This window comes from Sander lucioperca, chromosome 18 (assembly GCF_008315115.2).
Source record: "Sander lucioperca isolate FBNREF2018 chromosome 18, SLUC_FBN_1.2, whole genome shotgun sequence".
Taxonomy (NCBI): domain Eukaryota; kingdom Metazoa; phylum Chordata; class Actinopteri; order Perciformes; family Percidae; genus Sander; species Sander lucioperca.
The window spans coordinates 18,551,832-18,574,946 of record NC_050190.1 but is presented as its reverse complement, the minus strand read 5'-3'; the positions used below and the strand labels follow the sequence as shown (position 1 = coordinate 18,574,946).

Below are 23,115 nucleotides of genomic sequence, written 5' to 3'. Positions count from 1 at the left end.
ATTCCCCTTGTAGACAGACATAGCAGGATAAGACTGGGGCATAGGCATTTAAAAACTTCTGTCTTATATATTGATGCCCATATGCACCCTTGCCTTTCTCATCTTACAGAACACCTGCTGAGTTTGTGCAACTCTAGATGGGAGTGCTCAGCCTCTGATAGCAAAGCATACTGACTGTGTGGTCTGTGTATTTTGCAAAGCTGCATGTGTATGTTGTGCCAAACCAACTTGTCATGTCCCTTGAATGTTGCCACAATTTCTATCTTTTAAGTTGCTTGTTTTATGACTCTAGGACTACACTAAACCACAAAGTATGTATTGTAAACATAGATCAGGGTGATACAAAATAGGGCTGCAACTAACGATTATTTTAATAATCGATTAATCTGTCGATTATTTTTTCGATAAATCGGATAAAAAAACAAAACAAAAAAACATTAATTTACATCAACTCAATACATACTTACATACATACTTGTTGTTTTAATTACTAGTTGTGTAAAGGTAAGTAACCCAAAGAGCAGATACCAGACAACACACACACACACACACACACACACACACACACACACACACACACACACACACACAGCACCAAGTGGGGCTCTTCGATGCTCGGAGGCAAGCCATGGCCGGCTCGGAGCCCTGCCGCTGGAGGAGATGCCACGGCGAGGACTGGTTCAATGGCTTGGTCAGCGACATGAACTCGTAGCGGCCGTTGGAGCTTCTGAGTACCGGGCTTCCACCGCTGTGAACAGGGTTTTTAGCTTTAGGAGAAGGCATTTTATCTGTTAATCCTACCGCTGTAGACACTTAGGCGTTATGTAGTTGACCCGCAGTGGTGAATAGTCTGCAGTGCTGCGCGGGTTGTTGCCGTGTTCCAATTGGTCTCATCTCAGCTCCGCAGAGACAAAATAGACATGCCATTTCAAAAATCTTTCATTTATTGTCACAAATATGTTTTAAAAAGCATCACTTTCATCAAATTTTATGTGACATATTTCCAGTAGGCAAATTTGTTGTTGCAGCCCTAATAAGAAATAGAATACTATAATATGATTAATTACTCTGCAGCCCAGTCTAACTTCAGCCTCAGTCTTTTCCAGCAAGGTATACCCTCAAAAACCAACCATTTTTTCTATATGTTCAGTCTATGTGTTTGGTTTTATTGCTTTGGAAAATACTCCCCCAGGCCATTTTCATAAATAATGCATGCTCAATTTGTCAGATTAAATTAGCGATAAAAACAATAAAGACCACCCCTGCCTTCAGAAGACTTTCATATGTGGTTGTAACAGTTGGAGCATTAAGACAATGAAAAAGGAGTAATATTTATCAGTGGATCGTTTAAATTATTAATCAGATTCACTTTATTTATTATACACAAAATATATAGATTTCCCATGCCGACATTGGTCTCGATATAGGACTCCATTCATAGGACATGGTGATTATGTACAGTAAATGAGTACACTTAAATGCTCCCATGGGAAATGGGTCACTGCAGCAGTAGAGAAAAGCCTATAGAATAAAGAAGCACACATACAGTGAAGATAACATACAATTATATCAAGAGAATATACTGAAAATGTTACAACAGACAAAGTAAGATAAACTGAAACCATAAACCAAGTTAACTTTTTTTCTCTTTTTAAATAAAAATAAAATTAAAGGGCTGCCTTGCCTTAAGTGTGTTTGGTCGTGTTCACATTCATATTGAGTGAACTGTGTTGGACTCAGAGCCCTTGGGGCACCTTTTTTTTAGCAGATGGACACTTTTGAATTAAAGCTACGAGTCAGCACTTTAACCTCATAGACATGGTTCCATTTTGAATCTGATGTGCTGAAGAACACATCGAAAAAAAACACTTGTTGTAATACAATTGCATGACTGCACTGTCACAGCCATTTCCCTCATGTATATTTTATTAATGCATGTTTATGATGGAAGATTCTTAAGCACCATGGACAGCTACAGTATGAAGGTACAGTTTAAAGTAAACATTTCAGGAGCATGGGCAGCTACACTATCCAGGTACAGCTTGAAATAAACATTTGAGCACCATGGACAGCTACCGTATGGAGATACAGTTTGAGGTAGACTTTTCAGCACCATGGACAGCGGCTTCATGCAGTTACAGCTTGACGTAGACATTTCAGGACCATGGACAGCTACCATATGCAGGTACAGCTTGAAGTAGACTTTTCAGCACCATGGACAGCGGCTTCATGCAGTTATAGCTTGATGTAGACATTTTTAGGACCATGGACAGCTACAGCATGCAGTCGCAGCTTCAAGTAGAAATTTCTGGTCCACCTCCTCTGGTTGACACTATTTAACTTAGTGACATAAACTGTTGTGCATGGCTAAAATGATACCCAGTGCATTTTGTTGTTTGTGTTAAAAAGCACTGCCCTTGGGATCATTTCAGAATGGACATGTTGGTGCTACATTGCTGCAAATGTTGAAGGATAGTCAATCAACAAGATTATATATTTCCCATAGTCATCATCAACCACAATATAATTATCGGTCATGATGATGATCATTTCTGAACAACAGTGCTTGTAAAGGGGAGGCTTTCTGTCAATCTAATTGGTTCAATTGTGTTGTGTTAATCACCAAGACGAGCAGGTCATCAGTGAGGAACAGTGTTGTTTTTTTTGGAGCAGCAGAGGGACTGAAAACTGAGTAGATTAAATGGTGCATTTAATTAAGAGGCTTGGGATCAGGAAGCCAGAGATCAGTCTTGGTCCATGCCAACAGAAGCTACATTTAGCCTAGCTTGTTAGCGTGTGCCATCTGTTCACAAACACAGATTAACGCTACACAGCAGGCGCTAGCTATGGGTACATTATCTGGTGGTTTTCTGGGGTTTATTTTGTCAAATAAGCAGGGTGTGACTCTTTGTGATGCAGAAGCCTATTTCACATCCATATGCATTGTCTCTAGCCTCAGTGTATGAGCTATTGTGCGTCTCACTACACCGTACACAAAAAATGAAATCATTTTCAGTCAAATTAGTAGCTAGGGTATGTATGTTAAAAACATGTTACAAACTAACAAGATGCTACCAAAGTGTCTTTTGTTTGTTATTTTCAGCTTTTTATGTTATAGCTGTTCATCAATACAAATATTGATTAACCCCTTATCATTTTATTTACAGGTATATGTCTGTTCTAGGTGGATTTCTTTTATTTTTCTTCTTTTCCTTTCTCCTCAGTGCTGTGATGGAGTTCACATTCCTTACTTTCACCATTTCCTTTCGTTCTCAAACTAATGGAGGTCTTCTTGTAGTGCTCTCTGACATTTGTCTGTCTTCCTCTGCAATGTTCATTGTCAACAAAGTCATCAATTCACACTGTCTATGTTTACTATTAAGATCACTTGGGAGTTGTTAATTTGTTGTTTTAATAAGACATGGTCATTCACTAACATTTACAATCACTACCATCACTTATGTTTGTTTTGTTTTGTTTCCTTCTAATGACCTATTTCAAAGTCACACAGCATCAATAACACGGTTTTATGCGGTTTTTGCTTTAACATCAATTCTACAGTAGGCTGTTCACTCTATCTAGTTAAGGATCTGCTTTACAAGCAGGGATCACTCCAAATCATTGCATCATACTTAGCTGTCTTTTACACCAAATACTATAAAAAGCAGCCATCTAATCCTAGCTGTTGGCAGTATTTTGTCTTTCTACTTGGCTCTAACCTGAGCTCAGCAAGCTGCTACTCACCAACAAACACTCCACAATCTGACGGCTTGATATATTTGGCTGAAGGATATTAATATGGTTTGAAGCAGTTGCCAGTAAATTGAGGGAGTGGAAATGATACTCTTATGATATTGAGCAACCCAGTTAATTCTTTCTTAATAAAAACAACCCACTGCTGGGGGACAGAACAGTAAGATTTGATAGATCGAATTAGAGTGAAATTGAGGATGAATTACATCAGAAATAAGTACTGAAACATACCTTCAGATAAGGGAATGCAATATCAAAGTAAAAAAATGTGGGTAGGTCCAGAGATTAAGTACTTTCAGCCAGGCATTGAATACCAGCACTTGAAACAACTTGACTGCAATGATCCTGGTGGCGGTTTCCTTGGAAATCCTATTTTTGTGGCGCTATTACTGTCAAGCCTTATGAGATGAGCCCCTGCTCAAAGATGCCTCAGAGGCCCCTGGTTCTACCTAGCCCACCCTCAGACACAAACGGATATCAGTTAGCCTCTTTGTTGTGATATCTTCAAAATAAAGTTGTTTTTGAGAAAGAATTTGACTCTCCAACAAGAACTGTTGATAGTTATATCACACAGGCATATACTGAATCACATATCACAGGCTGTGCGAAGGGGCTCCCTAGGCCTTTTTACTAATCCATCCATGTTTAATCTCTAGGTCCCTGATCACCAAATAACAACAGATATATTATCTTGCTTCATGTGGTATACAGTAAATGGGTGTTTGAGCTTTGACCTGTTCAGACTACATTGATCCTTTAAATGAATTTAAGCTGATATTCATGGTTTGAAGTAGGTTGCTGTATAGATTAAATAAAATGTGTTTTTCTAAGGGAGTGCAACGGAATGCAATGAAATGTTAACGTGTATTTTTCAGTAAAGAGCAGTCGGCCAGGAGGACTGAACTGGGTTGGAGGCCTGTAATCAGAAAGACCATTTGGTTTTATGAGCTGGTAATAATGAAAATTGTCTTTTATCAGGAGAACACCACCAATAGTAGTACAAGCAGAGGAGGACAAATTAGAATTAGAGAATTAGTCACCCGTCATTGTAATTAGTCCTTAGCGTGCTCGGGTAAACTGAGGTGTATAATGCCAGGTGTGTCCAATCCTCTTCTTTAATTCAATGGGATAAACTAATGGAACAGTGCGTGTTGCTTGCGTGCGTGCATGTGTATGCGTGCGTGTTCGTGGGTGCGCGCGCCTGCCTATCTATACCCTTAGGGGCTGTTTGTCCCAGCTAATGAGCTGTCATTAGTCTGTTGTAGTTTAGGCAAGCAGAATGGCAAAAGGGTAGCAAACATAGATGCAGATGTTCAAGTCTTTCCCCATATTAGAACGACAGGGTATAGGGTTAGGGTTGAAAATTGGCGGGGTGGCCCTTTAAGCCTGATATCATGACTTACAATCTGCTTATCTAACACTATCAGCAGTGTACTCTACGCTGCTTTGAAGAAAAGGATGAATACGCCATGATTAATGGATAAGATGCAGAGAGTAGTAGAGTGTGGATTCAGAAAACAAAACCCCTCTTAAACACACCACGAGAGCTTCTCTGTGAGCTCCCACAGACTGCAGAGTACAGCATGCATGCAAAACCTCTACTTATGTAGGCAAGTATCTGCCCACACACATACAAACTCAGCAAGTGGGCCTTTAAAAGGATATACAACAGTAAAGAAACTTCTCTCTAGGAACTAAAGCGAAAGCATGACTCAACCATTTATCAGCACCACACAATGAGTCGACATATTTACAAAAGATGGACTATAGTGAGACATCCATTTCACAATACCTGTAGTGTGCCCATATATCTGGACATATATTCAGTATATATATATAACAGTTTTTACGATATGGTTGATGATGTCTTTATTTGTGAGGCTAGTGATCATTTCTTAGCAACCCTGCGTTAGATTTTTATGGAGGAATGGATTTGCCTTCTATGCTTTGAAATACATAACTTTTAAACCTATGACCTCACCCTTGATCAACAGCTGTTTACAACAGCAAACAGAAATTCTGGACGTTATCAATACTCTTTTTACTGATTTAGAATCGGTTCTCGTTTAGAACCTGGCTTCGAGGGGGCATCCCTACTCATGTTAACTTCTCTCTCTAACTTTTCCTGTATGTCAATGCCTTTTGCTAGGTGTGGGCTTTACTGAGTCCAGGTATAGAGCAGCATGCAGTGAGTCACAGCCTGTGACCCAGTTGAGCAATGTTTCTCAGCATGACCTCATTCTGACTGCACAGTTAAACAAATCTGATGCTAGTGCAGGTGTTTTTGTCAGGCACATTACTGGAAAACACGAAACTTAGGTGAGCATTTCAGATTATTCCAGCTGGATTTAAAATGAATTTCACTGTATTTTACTGTGCAATAAAAGCAATGTTGCTACTTTCTAGGTGAACAATGTATATCATAAATGCATTCAGTCATTTGATGTAGCATTATTTGCTACATGATACAACAGTATATTAAGACTAATACGTGGAATCGCAAGTCCTGAGAACTGACAGTAACGCAGTGTGTGATCTTAGGTGATGTCGAGTTTACAGACAACAGGCCTTAATCCTGCATCAGAACACAAGTATAGCTGTGTGTGTGTGTGTGTGTGTGTGTGTGTGTGTGTGTGTGTGTGTGTGTGTGTGTGTTAGATGTGACATTTGTAGCATGTTAACAAGCATGCACAAAAATAAAGTAAATAAAATGTCCTCAAATATGTCTGGTATCAACTTATATACAAGTTGGATTTGGTCTAAATATTTCAATAGTGGTCACATTTAGTAAATATTAGCATGCTTATACACTAAACTAAGTTGTGAACATGGTAAACATTATACCTGCCAAACATCAGGATGCTAGTCTTCGTCTAGTTTGCTTCTTGCATTTTGTTTTGCTTATTGTGATCGACCTTTTCCATATTTGCCTATGCATACAGGCAAGTAAGCAACAAGATAAAAAATCCAAGCAAAGTTTGTGTTTGTGTGCAATTTTGTGTGTTTAAAAGGTCACAGCATTCTGTTACAGATCTGTGTCCAGCATTACAGTAGTAAAGTGTCTTATTCCAACTCAAACTCTTTCAATACTGACACGGTTTGAGTTCCAAGACAATGTGAGTATTCTGTAGTCAACACTATCATTAATCTACCTTGTTTATATGATAAGTATTTCTTTTTAATCTGATCCCTTTTATCAGCTAACCTTGTACTTCAGGAACCTGGGAAAGATATTGGCAACGTAACAGTGCCAGCAATCCTCGAGCACCAGCTTTAATCTTAATTACCACGGTTGAGTACTGACACCAGACTTTGTTAAACATGCATGGATTAGATTTAAAACTATTTATTCATTCTGAGTTTCTTCCTTTCCTGGTGTATCAACATGTGAATGTTTGTGGAGTAAACCTGTCTTCATAGCGGCACATTCATTTGGTGCCAATATCATTCCCCCTTTTAAGTATTTTGGCAGCAAAATTCTGCGCCCATTTCTAATCTCTCTCCTGTCTCCACTTTGTCTTTCTGATATGTGAGAAATGTTGTCTTTGCCTTTAGAAAAAAACCCTTCACAGTGTGTTTCTTCATGAGTGCGTTTGTGCATGCATGTGTTTGTGTGATCATTATGTCTTGATCTGAAGCCATCTGGGTTGGCTGGATCATTTGCATATCTGGTGTTAACCATTATAAATATTCATGATCAGGGTCTAAACTGGTATGAATATTCATTTTGCCTCCAGGACGTAGACGGAAGGAGTGGCTGTGATTCCAATCAGCAGAACAGAAATGAAGTCAACCTTTTGTGTGGTGGACGAGAACACTTGATGATTGTTGTAGGCCCCTTGGCAAGCTTGGCAAGCTCCATATGTATGTGGATTTCTGCATTTGCTTCAGTCATGTGGCAGCCATATTTGATGCACATCATACTTGGGAAATGGTGCCTGCAAGACAGAGAGGCAGTTGGAAATAGAAACAAACTCAACTTGTCTTGGAACAAAAAGACACTGAAAGTACTTTTTGAAATGAGGGAGAAGCTGCAGGGCAAACTATTCACTAAAGTCCAATTCAGAAGCTGCAACAGCAGGACTAAAATGCATAATGATGGCGTGGAGCCATTGTGTTAGCACGTGTGACCCTGTCAAACTAACTAGGCAGAATTCTTAATTTCTTTGTTAACAGCATAAATTGCCTGTTTGACAGTTTACTTGCTAAAGCTGTTGTTAGTTCATCTGAACTGTTAGAAATGCCACTGCAGCTGTTAGCTACTGTATAAATAATCCAAATAGATCTAGTTGGTTAGGAAATACATTTAACATGAGCACAGAGACATTCACAGTCGCTGTTATGTTTCATTCCTCTTGTTGTGTCTTTGGACCTTGACCACTTCTGCCATGACATTCTATCATGGCAATATCAAAGCAGAATTTGGGTCTATATTTATTTTTGTTTGATTAGCATGCAACGGGGCTGATGTGGTTCCATCTTTGATGGGTTGACTTCCTTATGACTTTGGATCTGTTGCCTTTAGGGATGCTAATTAACATTTTTTTCTTCTGAACAATAGCTGACCCATGGTTAGGGCTGTGCAATTAATCAAAATTTAAACGTGATTATGATTTCCCAATGATCACAAAAAAAGAATAATCGAGAAAAACAATTATTTAGCTCATTACGTTTTGCAAGTAAACTCTTATTTTCTCTTGTGTTCTGAATGAAAAAATAAAGTTTAAATAGGAAAAGTATTAAGGCAAATTTCACAGTTGTATGTGTTTTTTATTTACTGTTGATTTATTTGACTTTTTCCACTGTCTACATCTTTCCAGAAGTCAACAAGTAATCATGTTAAATTAAACCAGAAAAAGGTTTGCACTGGCAAGTTAACTAGCAGTTAAAACAAATATTGTATAGACTATTTTTCTTTTACCATGCAAAATAATACAAAGAGTCACAGATGCAGTGTGAATTATATTAAAGTTAAATAGATATCAACATAAAAGCCACAATTCATCAAAGAGAAATTCCTTAAGGGACAAGCTTAAACTGTAATATAATTTAATTAGGGCTGTCAAAATAACGCGTTAATTTCGATTAATTAATCTGAGAAAAAAATAACGCGTTAAAAAAAATAACGCAGATTAATCCATTCCATATTGACGTTTGACCCGGAGCCGTTCTAGTCACCATTGGACTGTAAAATAAAGGAGGGAGACGAGAATGTGCTGCCTGGATCATTAATTGGAACATTTACTTGTAAAAATCTTCTTCCTGCCAACCCTGGCTACCGAAATCTGGTGCCACTGATATGTCTGCTCTTCTCTCTGATGCTCTGAAACAGACGATACAGGCAACACAAACACCGCTGCACGTGACGCTAGTTAACACTATACTCGACAGCAGCTAACGTTAGCCTACCGCTAGCTAGTAGCTGCATTAAAAACGGTTAAAATGCTGACAGCTAACGCTAAACGGTGTAAAGTTTGACTGTGTTTTAGCCGTCGGAAAAACAACACAGGCGGTGCGTTCAATGAAACTGGTAAACTACAGCCTCGTGGTGCATTTGAAGTTATTGTAAATGTCCTTTTCCCATCTAGTGGTTGTTTTTGTCATTCAACAGCAATTTACTAGTGAAATAAGTTGTTGTTATTGTTATACATTATTATTAAATCATTTAATTTTGACCATATGGCCTTAGCAATAAACAAGCCGTTCTTTAATGTCACCAACTGTTTTGCTGTTTTGTGTTTTACTTTCTTAAAAAGTATCGGTTCAGGCACCGTTAATTATGTATGCGATTAATTTCGATTAATTAATTACAGAGTATGTAATGAATTAGATTAATTTTTTTAATCGATTGACAGCCCTAAATATAATATAATATACATACCACCATTGCTGACTCTAATAGGCTCACACAACTGTCAATCAAGCAACCACACTTCAATCCTTTTTCATCATATCAAACAGAATGTTTATATTTATGGTTGGCATTCATTCTGCTATAACCATGGTATGTATTTTTACCTTTTAATGTGCTGTGATAGTTTGCATTGTGAGTGGCGGAGTCTGCCATGCCGGCGCTGGTTTCAAATGGCATGCACATGAACAAAGGATTCACAGGAGCCAACACACATACACTTGACAATGTTGTTAGCAAAAAGTTAGGTAACTTTAGGTGGTATGGAACTGAAATATTAAGCATAAGAACTTTAGTATATGTCTACACGCTACACAGTTATTTTGAAAATCAACATCCAAGACACACTATAGGAAAATAGCATTACTTGATTAATACATTCAACAGTAAGCCTCTTCTTTCTTTCCTCAGTTGATGTTTTAAAAATATAGTGTGTTTGTATGTTTGTGAGAGAGAAAGAGAGAGAGAGAGAGAGAGAGAGAGAGAGAGAGAGAGAGAGAGAGAGATACTATATCAGTATTCAGGACAGAGGATTTAGGAAGTGCCAAACTATAATGATCTCCCATATTCAATAACACACACTGATACACACACTGCATTGTTTTCAAGTGTAGTAGTGAATACTGATTAAAAAAATGGTAATTTGCACATGCACAGTGACGCACACATTTACCCAGGTACACCACACACTCACTTAGACATGCTCCACAGAATGCAAAATACTACAATTCACACTTTTATATGCTTTCACACTGCGGAATCTACACAAAATTGACATAGGAAAGCACACTCACCAAAGCACATAAACAAAAGACACGCACCCACACACACACACACACACACATTTATTAGCATGCAGAACTCACACTTTTTTCTCTCTTTTCTGACAGAGACGTCTGTACACAAAGGTGACAAGAGGAACAAGAGGTTGTTTTACGGAAATATTGCGTGACTGTGTCGGTTGCGTCGTGTCTGTGTTCGTGGGTGTGAGTGTGAAAATGAAAATGGCGGAATCTGGAGTTTAACTCATGAGTTTAACTTCATTCAACCACAGAAATGCTACACACAGACACACACTCACACTATCCCAAGTATCCCAAGCTTTAAATGAAAACACTAGAGGGGAGAACAAAGAGCCTCCTTGAAGAATAGACATGAATTATTCACTCCATCAGATAAAAGAGAGACAGAGAGGGAATGAGAGAGAGACATAGGGAGAAATGGCGAGAAAGTGATGGAGAAGGAGTGTGGGTGACACAAAGAAAAAGACAGACAGATGGAATGACAAGGACAGTATGGTATGATATTGTATTAGCAGGAAAGATGACAGGGATTGTTCTTAAGAGATTTTAGATAAAAGAACACAGCATACCATCATAAACTATGTCTAAAAGTCACCAGGGTGTAAAATGTATTAAATAAACCAGAATGAATAAATAAAACTATTCCTACACTTTGAAAATACATAGCATTACTCTTCTGTAGTAAGCCAGATGCTTTGGATATCAGGGTCTTTTTCTGACTTGAGGGGTGTTTTTGCTACCTAAAGTAAAATGTGTTTATCCTGGGAAAATCCACAACCAGGTAGCAGCTTAGCTGCACTATCTGTGCTGCTTTCCACTCAGATAGGCTTTATCAGATCCAAGTATGGTACCTCTTTTGTGTGCTACTAGTAATGCAGGGATGCTGTAGTACTTCAGTAAAAGCAGACAATCCAGATGCTTTATCCAATATGAGGAAACTAGTAACTTGTCATTTCAGGTGCTTTATCAGCGGCAAACCGTTGTAGTAATCTGTATTAGTGCTGCAGGGGTTCTGTAGTGGGATTGACTTGGCACTTTAGCACATCCAGTGCGTTATTGCTACTTTGACTTAAAGCTATAGTGCATAGTTTATGTCTCCCCCATGAGGAATTGTAAGTACTGACAGCAAAACTGACAGCAAAACTGTCGGCACATCCAGCCTTCCGTGATCGCGCACCACCCCCACCCCTCCTCTACGCAGTTTCTTGTAACCAAGGTGGACACGGAGGATTAAAAAAAACATGGTGGACTCTTCAGAAGAGGTAATTATCTTCACTCGATTTTCTGCGCGCGAAAACAGCCGGACGACACCATTTTCTGAACATAGCCACACTGAGAAATACAGAGAGTGTTTTGTGGAGCTGATAGTCTTAAAGTGCTCATATTATGGTCATTTTCAGGTTCATAATAATTTGTACCTGAATAGGTTTAAATGGTTTAGTTTTCAAAGAACACCATATTTTTGTTGAACTGCACATTGCTGCAGCTCCTCTTTTCACCCTGTGTGTTGAGCTCTGTGTTTTAGCTACAGAGTGAGGCATCTCACTTTTATTCCATCTTTGTTGGGAGTCGCACATGCGCAGCAGCTAGGTAAGGACTACTAGCCAGTCAGAAGCAGAGTATGAGGGCGTGTCATGCTAGCAGCTAGGCGAGCATTATAACGCGTGTTACAAAGTGACGCACGTTCGTCACGGAAGTAAAGGCTGGACTGTGTTTTCTGTTGGAGATGGTAAGTCCCTTTGGGTGGACTTTGGGCTTTTCACTTTGTAAACCTATAACATGCACAAACATAGTTATAACACAATAAAGGAAAGGGAAAAGGCCAAAAAGCATAATATGAGCACTATAATAAGCTTTGTATCAACTCATTTGGCAATGGCTTGAATGTACAGTAACGGAATGTTAATTAATATAAAAAAGTTAAGCACTAAAGCTTTAAGTAAAGGATTTCAATTAAGGATGGCACAATACCAGAATTTTAAACTTCAATATGATAAAAAAGATACTCAATACCTCTTTTGATACCATGGCATTTTTTTTTTTTTTATTAATAACCTGCACAAAGTGCTGGTACAGAAAAAGTCACTGGACAGTACCAACACATTTGTAATAAAGTTGTAGTAATTAACATTGTTATTACTATTCTTAAATGTTTTCCCTACCTTATAGGCCTACACATTCTTTTTATAGCTTTGCTACTTTCAGTACTATTGAATGTATAATAAATAGGGGTGTCACAATTTCGATTTGGTGATTCCCCCAGTATTTGTTTCTCTCTCCACCCCCACCTACTTGCACATGTCTGAAGAAAAAAACAACAGCTGACACAGCATAGCTTATACCGACCGGTAGCATGCAGCTAAAGTCAAAGGGTAATGTTATCTTACATGGGCTCCAACGGGACTCCATGGTGCGTTCATGAGCACCTCGTTAAACTAATGGTGCATTTGATTGCACTTCGTTAAACTCAAACTGTTGTTGCAAAGTACCCTTCTGCCATCTAGTGGCACTTATTGTGGCATTGCCGTCTCTCTTGATAAAACTTGTTTAAATTGAAAATGTAATCAAATTGTGACATTAATCTTGAAAGTCTAATCAAAGTGTGGATTTGGAGAATCGTGACACCCCTAATAATTAACAAAGATCATACTGTTTTAGATACGTGGTATCAAAAACGTGTCAAAGTACTCTAAGTATCGATACTTTTGACAACCTTGATCTGAATACTTTTCCCACCACTGGAGCATTCAAAGTAGCTAATGGTTATTAATCATTATCATTATCAATCATTATGATCATTCATTCAATAGTCCAGGTTAGAGAGAGAAAGGTAGGGAGGTAAAGTGAGAATGAAAGGGCATAAGAGGCTTTAAAAGACCCGGTAAGAAGTTTATTATCAGGTTTCCTAATCTTCTGCCTCCATTTCATCCCTCAATCATCAGCTCCATAGCTGGCAGCCAAGGAAAGGTGGGCCCTGCAGTAATAAAGTGGGGTGATTTGCATTCGTTTATGCCATTTCTGTCCCTTGTTACATTAAACCTAATTCCTGCTGGGTTGACACAAAATGAAGTGTGGACTCAAGTAACAAAGAGATTTCTGTTCATTGTAAGTAGGCTCTGCAGTCGATGATGATGGATTGTGAAATTTCACAGCAGGAGTGATCAGCTTGGTCCCTGTTCAGAACCATAAAGGACACAAATCCAAAGAGGTTTCCACATAGGCTTTTTTATTCTTTTGTCCATTAGGAATCAGTCAGAGTGAAACATTTCACTTCTGCCTGATACCTGTCATAAAAATATATATAAATATTTATGGCTATAATTTATTTTAGAAATTATATGTTTTTGGTATAACTAGAAAAAGCTTGTGACTAGTGCTAGCTGCTGAAAATTTGCAGTTGAAATGTTTGAAATAGCTGGAAGACTGAAGCAGTTGAAGTTGTAGTTGAAGTGACTGTGGTGGAAATGCAATTACTGAAAGAACTAGAAATTCCAGTTAAAATGGCAGTGCCGAAAGAAGCTGGCCAACTGGCCTTATTGTTAACTAGCTTTTTCTGGTGTGTCACGTTCAACGCAACAAACTTTTGCTGCTACAGCTTTCCGATACAGTGCACAAAACTGCAAACTCTGCTGTACATTCACTTGATATCTTTGCTACTAAATTTCATAGATATAAACTTATACTCTCCTCCGCTACGACCGCTTGCTCTGCATTTGCGTCACTCTCTTACTCGCTCGACACCACACACACACACACACACACACACACACACACACACACACAATATAACGTAACTGGCTCTGCTATTCTCCAAAAGAGATACACTATTCTTAGGGTTAGTAAACAGTAAAAATCTGCTTTGATTTACTTATTTTAAATGTCTGATACTTATTCTAATTGTTCTCTTTCTTTTAAACTCGGTGCTGATCAAATTTCGGAGGAAGTCCGAGAGCTGCTTGGGCAGAGATGGATGGAATTTATGTGCGTCATAGCATTATGCCGAAAAGGGCAGAAAATTAGCATATCTACTCATGTGTCATGTTTCCCTCACTGCCTATGGGAGCTGGAGCAGAAAAATACCCGTGCCTACCACAATTTGTCCCGGGAGTGAATGTCAATTGTAACCTTTCCCACTGCAGAGAAAAGCCAGATATTAGTGGGTGTAAGCGGTATTTCTTTACCTGTGGGAAATGGGTATTACTTTGTTGTTCACTTCTATTATGTTGAAAATGCTTATTGGATTACATTTTATTGAAGAATTGAACACTGCACTTATTGCGTATGTAAAGAAGTTTGACTCTTAGATTCAATTTGAGTTTTATTGTCTAATAAGCTAAGGTGTTTATTGTCATGTCACGTTTTTTTAAGACCTTGAACACTATAGCAGATATCAGCGACTTTAAACCAAACAATGGGAATCCAAAACCTCTTGACTAAAGTTAATGGACCTTCCATGATAAGTCTTTTTCATGTAGCTGATTGGATAGAATGGTGATGATACGCCAACATGTGGCCATTTGTTTCAGCTGGAGCCCAGGGTGACAAAGGAAAGGTCCTGACTGAATGATGTGACTGCATTTCTAATTTGTCTGCAAACCTGTGGGGAAGCCAGCTACTTGTTATCTGTTCGCAGCTGTTTCCCCAGAATGACAAGAACCCAGTGCAACACAGCCTAGACACCTGGTCACCTACACACACACACACACACACACACACACACATACACACATACACACACACACACACACACACACACACACACACACACACACACACACACACGCGCGGGGGCACGCGCGCGATAGGCCCGGCTACCAGATGCTATCCAGACAAGGTAATTGAGAGGAAGAATCAATGGACAAAAGGACAGAGAACAACAAGGGGAAAAAGAGGGAAAAGGAAGTGTGAAAGAGAGAATAAGGTGCTTGTAAAGTCTGTGTGTGTGTGTGTGTGTGTGTGTGTGTGTGTTTGTGTATGCGGGGTACGAATGTGAAGAGATGAGGAAACAAGAGAGTCAAAAGTGTGAAAGGATGACAGGAGTGGTGAAGTGATAGAAGAGAGCAAGTGGAGGCACAGTCACTTGGGATGGGTCGGATGGATGGAGAGATGGGTTTAGGAGGAGGATCTTCACTGGAGAGGTCAAATTAGAAACTGTAACAGTGTGCGTCATGGCACATCACTCAGGAAGAGGACAAATAGGGGCATATAGAGTATAAAAAGAGGAGGGGAGAGAGAGAAGGTCTGCAGGAACGACACAAAAGAGTAAGAAGAGAAAGGACGGTGAGAGGCAGGAAGAACCATAAATGGACATGGAGGGGTTAGAGCAGAGGGAAAGTGCAAAATGTCTATTGTCAGAATACTGCAAGATGAGATTAAGTTTCACTTAAAGGAATAGTTTGACATTTTGGGAAATACACTTATTTGCTTTCTTGCCAAGAGGTAGATGAGAAGCTAATAGTCACCTCTTGGCTCTAGTTATATTCACAGATTGATGTTGATTGTCTCATCTAACTCTTGCCAACTCGACAAGTAATTGCATTTTACAACATGTTGAACAATTCCTTTAGCTTGTCCAGTGCATATATTAATTTCCAGTTAAAGAAAGAATAAAGCCAGTAAAATACTTTGGTGGGTTTCCTCCCTTGACAGTCCACACTCTACTCCCTTGTACATCCAACAAAATGCTTTATTTTCTTTGGCACTTGTGGTTAACCCCATTCACAGAGTACTGTTTCTTTATTACCCTGGCGTAGCAACTGAAGTTTTGTTCTGCTGGTTGATCTCAGTAATTGTCAGAAGTTTTACTTTAAAAAAAAAAAGTTGGCCCTGAGTTACACGCTGTTTAATTGCTTCATGTGTCATTCAACTATGTCTTCACCCTCCTCCTCTTTCCTTTATTCCCCATTTCTCTGAGTGAAAATCTCTCGTATTCTCTCTCTCTCTCATCTCCTTTCCTTTTTGCTCTGCAATAGTCAACACTACAATGTCATATTTGTCTCAATTCCAAAGACATTAAGCACACACATACAAACACATACACACATGAGCCCAACCATTTAAATGCTGTTTGTATTGCTCAATTCAGTTCACAGTGGGCAAGCTGGGAGCAGCTTTACAGCCAATTATCTAAATACCCCTACTGTGTGTGTGTGTGTGTGTGTGTGTGTGTGTGTGTGTGTGTGTGTGTGTGTGAATGCAGAGCAAGCGGTCGTAGTGGAAGCGAGTATAAGTTTATATCTATGAAGTTTAGTAGCAAAGATATCAAGTGAATGTACAGTAGAGTTTGCAGTTTTGTGCACTGTATCAGAAAGCTGTAGCAGCAAAAGTTTGTGTATATGTGTGTGTGTTTGTGTGACTGTTTGCTAATGGGAATATGGCAGTGGGTTGCCAGCAAGCCTCTTCATTTGGGTTTTAATGACATCAATAGAGAGGCAGACAAAAAGACAGAGATAGAAAGAGTAAAGGACAGATACTCAGTGTAATAATGTTGCTGTGCTTTTGAGTAGATATCTTTCCTCAGATGGAAGTGAGAGAGCATCATAAATACAAGAGCAAAGTGAGACTGAGTGATGCCAGTGAATGCCTGAGGCCTGACTGTGAAGTAGCTCTGCTGTCATTCATACTTCCAACACACACATACATGAGTGCACACACGTGTAAACACACTCACACACAAGGCAGTTTGTTACCTCGCTTGTTAGAATAAATTATTAAATGTGCCCCCGCCTGTTAATTTCATCATAATTTGGGCGGAAATCTGATAGAAAACAACACATTGTCCCCCCATTATTGTCTCCAAGACACACACACACACACACACACACACACACACACACACACACACACACACACACACACACACACACACACATAGGCATTTGATAGGTCTACTGTAAATCTTTGCATTGAGCCCTGTGTCTGTGTTTCTTGACAAACCAGGGGAATAATGGATCTTACCATGACATCAGCACACACACAGATACACACGTACACAAACACAGGGGAAAACATGGAAGTGAGGAGGCATAATTGAGATGTTTCAACATGAGACCGAGGGAATCGTTGCACGGTGGCACAAATCCAGACAAACAAACAAACAAATAATATACACTCATTCGCCTAACCATGAGTCCCGTTGATAAAGAGATGGATGCTTAACTCTAAGAGGCTTTTAGTGATTATAACCATAGGAAAATGCCTAGTTGATTTTATTGATGTTCACTATTTTTCAGCTTAATTAAAAACATGCAATTGTTCTTACATTTAGAAAATATGTAGTGCTTTTCTGGCATTCAACAAATGTATAAGTTATTTCTAATCAGCAAATGTTCTTTCAAAACCCCGTATCCTAGTACAATGAAAAGATTAAAGGGGCGCGTCACTGATTTCACACATTACAGTAAGATCAGTTTATTGTCATGGGAAGTTATTCTCAGCCTATGAAAACAGTTGTTTAAAGCTACATTGTGTAAGAATTTCTCCCATCTAGCGGTGAAATTGTATATGACAGCCAACTGAATATTACTTTCTAGCCCTTCCCATTCCGATCGTGTTTTAACTGCTACGGTGGCCGAACCCAAAATAAGCTCTTAGTATCTCCATCGTTTACATGCAGCTGTTCTAGCCACTCCAATATTAACTTTGGTCTTGTTGCTTAGCCTGTCGTAAAAAGTAAAAGGGCAAAAGGCGGAGGTATGTCCCTCTTTGGCTAATGTATTTTAAAGGTGCAACATGGCGGCCGTCATTCGAGCGACTCGCTCGTATGTATTCTGAATGATTCTAAATGGCAGATTCTACGCTTACGAGAATACTTTGATTAGTTGGTGGAAGTAATTACACATGAATGAGCACATATTTGTAAAAGAACAAAGGGGTTTTTGCTAAGAATCAACTCAAAAAATTACACAATGTAGGTTTAAGATCATTGGAGGAGCTTTGTCAAGTCTGAGAACACAACCCTGATGATGTAATCATTATTATCTTTACTTCCTGCCTGCACTAGAAATCGGATGTGTGGAGTTTGAAAGATGTGAGCATTAACCAGTCAGGGAGTTTGTAATGAAAGATACTTTTTAGTTGCATTATAGGAATTGTACTGTAAGATCCATCATTTTGGAGCTTAACCCATATACACAGGCCTAAAAAGTCAGGCTAGTTCAGGCTCTGTTGCTATGATAGTGAACCTTTACTTTTAAATCTGTTCATGCAATTATGGACATGATGTATGATATTGCTGGAGTACCCCTTTAAGGTCAGATTGTTGTCATTTCTGTGGTATATAGTAGAAAAAAAACAGAGGATACACTGCAGTGTATCAACTTTCTGAGCTATATTGATGTTAGGATTCAAGTTTTGTCTTCTTCCAGTAAGTCATCTTCCCCAGGGACACAATTGTCGCGCCCCGTTGCACTGAATTATTTTAGAACACCGCCATGCCTGATTATGCTTTATGTTTCTCAATTCCAATTAATAAACTTTTCACAAATACTGTGTATGACAATTCTACTCTGACATATGCAACCGTACATTTTGTAGGAATGAATTACATACATTATTTTCTTATAATTATGCTTTTATCACATTTGATAATGTATAGTATAGTATAGGTATAGAACGGTTAAAACATAAAACAATTGTTTCTCTTAAAAAGATCTCAGTGTCTGTCTGTAGCCATTCAATCATATCGTCAGACAAAATTCCGGATTTTGTGCTCTATGTCAAAAAAAATTTTTTAAGTCCATTGTCCATATTTTTTCAGGTTCTTGCGCTCTAATATCTGTGCATGGCAACTATGGTATTGTAAATATTAGGAGCATTTGATTTTGTTTTTTGTTTTGGTAAAAAGAAAAACATTGTTATGGTATGGTTATCAACTTAAACACTTTTTAAGGTTAGGAAAAGTTCATGGTTACGGTTAATAAATAAAGGCAATTGTTACTTGCAGGTTTGTGACGGGAGGCGATTTCTGCATGAAAGTCAGACATGCTTCACACTATCCATCAACCCTTCCTGCATTGGCACTGAAGGTTGGCACTGGACGAACATCGCGAGGTATGGATTTGTCCAGTATGAACGTAATTCCTGAGCCATTCTGCATATCCATTACAGACTCATTGTATTCTATTGGTGACCTAAAATGCAAATTAACAACCTGATCATCTCATTTTCTTCCATTATGCTGCCATCAATAGAGGCCAGATTTCACACAAGGTGCCAGTCGCCTATGAACGCAAACTGAACCGAGTATGGGCTGAATTATAACATGTTCTTCCTAGCCGTCGCTTCTCGCTGGACTGCAACATTAGTTGTCAGTTCATTTGTCATGTGTCCAAGGGAGGTGTTTGCTGAGTTCAGTGTTCTTGTCCAGCAAATTTGTGCCTTTCATTCATTCACAGTTACACATATTGCCCCAGCAGATTTCTACCATCAGCTACTGGGAGCTTCCCAGTACAACTAAATTTTTACACAATCCTGCCAATTGAGGAGCATTACAGCACTTAGTTCAAATATCTTGCTCTGGGGCTTCTTAACAGTAGATTTTTGCTTCCAATTAACACTTTTGTACACTGTTGAGGACTTTAAAGTGTATTGATTCCCTAAATAGACCCATATGAGATCGTAAAGTTAAAAAAAACTAGTTATTAAAATGTAGAACTTGATTAGAGTAAAATCTACCCTTTTTCATCTAAAAAGGTATAACGTTCTGGTCCCTGGGTAGCCCCAGACCCTTATTTTGAGTCATAGTGATTTAGGCCATCACTACCCACAGATAAGGATGGGATAAATGGAGAGAAAAGAGAGCAATAACATGGTGTGTATTTAAGGTTGACAGGTGTTAGAGTTACAGGGTCATTACCACCATAATCACCCAGTAATGACACACTGGGAGAAGTGGGAACACAACACTCCCCACTCTTGTTTTCTCTGTGTCTCTCTACCTCTCTTCCCCTCTCCATTTGACCTTGCAGCAATCAATCAGTATGCAGCAGATCCATCACTGATTGGAAACTGTGTGTGCACCACTGTCTTTGTGTGAAATATGTTACAGAACGGCACTGGAGGTTGGACCCAAAAGCAGACGTAACATAGGAAATACGTTTAAGTGATTTAATAAAGATAAATATATACAGAGAATAGTGCAAGGGGCAAGGGGGGGTCGTGTCCAGGGGAACCAGTGGTGAGTGGTGGGTGCAGTGCGCTCTCCTGAGCGTGCCCAGTTAATCAGTGTCTCTTGTTTGTGGCATTGACCATGTGGAAATGGCATCCTCCAAACTCCAATAAACAATTCCAACACGTGGCAAACTTCCTTGAATCCAGAGAGAAGCAGGCAGGCAGGCAGGCAGGCAGGCAGGCAGGCAAGCAAGCAGGCAGGCAGGATTCCAATACAGAAACAGGCAGAATCCCAAAAACAGGAACAGGCAGAATCCTGAAAAACAGGAATTACAGGGAACAGGAATACCTAGGCACACATGGGTAGACTAAAACACACAATGTCCAAAAACAGAAAAAATGACCTGACAACAGACAAAGGAAACACAGACACTAAATACACACGTAAACGAGGGTTAACAAGGGGCAGGTGACACAAGGGCTGGGAAACAGGTGAAAGACATCAGACAATCACAAAGGTGGGAAAACCAAAAGACCGGAAGTAAAACAAGACAAGACAGAAAACCAGACTACCAAAATAAAAACAGGAAACAGAAAAATACACACCATGACAAAATAAGTAATTAGTTGAAAACACTGGCAGTCGTGAGTGAGTGTGTTTGAGCGACTGTTTGAAAGTGTGTGTTCAGCAGCGGTACCCTCTAATGTTCTAACGCTGGGTTTTACCGGCAGCTTTTTACAATCGCAACTCTGCTACAGCTCTGCAAAAGTTAACTCAGGGTCAATCTTTTATGCTAATTTAGAGGTCCAAGCCAGACTCATCTTCTAGGCCAGATGTATTATAAGACCAACCAGGCCAAACTTCGTCTACTGGCTGCTGCTCTGCACTTGTGACCAATTATCGCGAGACAACTTTTTACCTCGATGAGAAGTCTCGTCACATTTAAATATCGAGTGGGACAAGATCTCGTACACCTCTTGTATTGCATATCTCCCATGTGACTGACATAAATGTCTTTATTAGTGACAGCTCATTGCATAATATGGTATTTTATGTTTTCCATAATCTTCTTGTAAACTGTTATATTTTAGAGAGGGGAGGTGTTACAATGTCTAACAGTTTGCTAATGAAACATGGTGTGGCTGAAAAAGATGCAGCCAAGGATTGTCTGTGTGTGTGTATATGTGTGTGTTTGTTTGTGTGTGTGTGTGTGTGTGTCTCTGTGTTTCTGTGTGTCAGAAAAAGAAATCAAAGTTGTGTGGGTGTGTGCATAAATGTTTCTTCATGTGGGAGAATGCTTGTCAGCAATGAGCGATTGTCTTTTTGCCCGTGGAAAAAAGAAAGACCCAGACTGAGGAACCCAGTGTGTTTGTTTGTGCTCTTGTGCACTTATTCAGTAGGATAAGAAGCAGCTCCCTCCATGGCTAAAGCATGGAAACACTGTTTCATGTGCCATTTTGGCAGACAGATAGTGCTTAGTTAATAATCCGCAGACTGACTAAGGTAGACTGGGCTCTTTCTGTTGTGTGTTTCTGAGGAAAGGAGAATATGTATGAGCTATAAAGGGTGCATGCTTGTGTGAGTTTGCACAAGCTTATTTTTGTACGTTCAGACATAATTAATTGAAGTAATTGTCAAGTGATTATTTAATAATATGCGATCATGCTGCCAGATTTTCACACAACATCAGGGTTTCCCGCAGCACTTTGCAGCTTGGGCGGCCCGCCTAAGCTGGGGAACCCTACCGCCTTAACTAGGTCGTCAAAAAAAAAAAAAATCCGCTGCACAAAAGGCCGTCAAGTGCATCTCGGACAATAGCGCGGACGTGCTTCCCACCGCGAGCGGGCACGCGCGCCACACGGCCGAAATGAAAAACAGAAAAAGAGACGTGGCCCGTCGCTGTCTGGAGGATAACTAGCCAGTTGATATCGCGCGTGTGTGTTGGTGAGAACAATCGCCATTTCACTGCCAGCTGGGGCATGCCCGGGCAGAGACGGGGTGAGTGGACTTACCGGAGCGTTGGCATACGGCAGGCAGAGAACATTTATATATGTTTCTCTGTCCTGTTCTTCACATCAGTGAGGCTTTCTTCTCATGTTTCAATGAAGTGAATACATAACGAAGTGACTGGAACTATCCATCACCTCTCACGCGTGGATTCTCAACGTCCTGGCTGTTTCCCGGTCTTTGAGACACAGTTGTTGTCCGTTTGTTTTTAGTCACTACACACTGTTCCCAATACACGGCTAGTTAGCGTAGTTACACACAGTGAAATTACGTGTCCTGTTTTTATTTCACTATCTGCTGGAGTGTGTGAAGCTATGGGCTGAGCTCTGTTATCTCACAGCTGTTTGTTTTGGAGAAGAGTTGTCGGGCAAAGTGGAAGAGTGCATGTCACGGAGGATAATGGGAGCAATGCCAGTAAAATTGTTATAGCACTTTTTTTTTAATGAGCTTAAAATTGCACATTGCAACTGTTATTTTGAAAAACTGGTTATTTATTAATTAATGTATTATTATTTAGTGTAGTGGGTAGT

At 39.5% G+C, this 23,115-nt stretch overlaps 1 protein-coding gene across 4 annotated transcripts in view; it reads left to right on the top strand.

Annotated features, from left to right (window-relative positions):
* LOC116042488 (leucine-rich repeat and fibronectin type-III domain-containing protein 5) overlaps window positions 1–23,115 on the top strand; it is a 125,497-nt gene that overhangs the window by 9,167 nt on the left and 93,215 nt on the right. For 2 of the 4 annotated variants that reach the window (XR_004895744.1, XM_031288666.2), the window contains exon 2: window positions 19,412–19,518. The exons of 1 other annotated variant lie outside the window; for it this stretch is intronic. The gene's annotated coding sequence lies outside the window, so the exon portion shown is untranslated. Of the gene's footprint in view, window positions 1–18,748; window positions 18,833–19,411; window positions 19,519–23,115 lie in introns of those variants that run through there. One more of the 4 variants, XM_031288667.2, reaches the window with a different exon arrangement.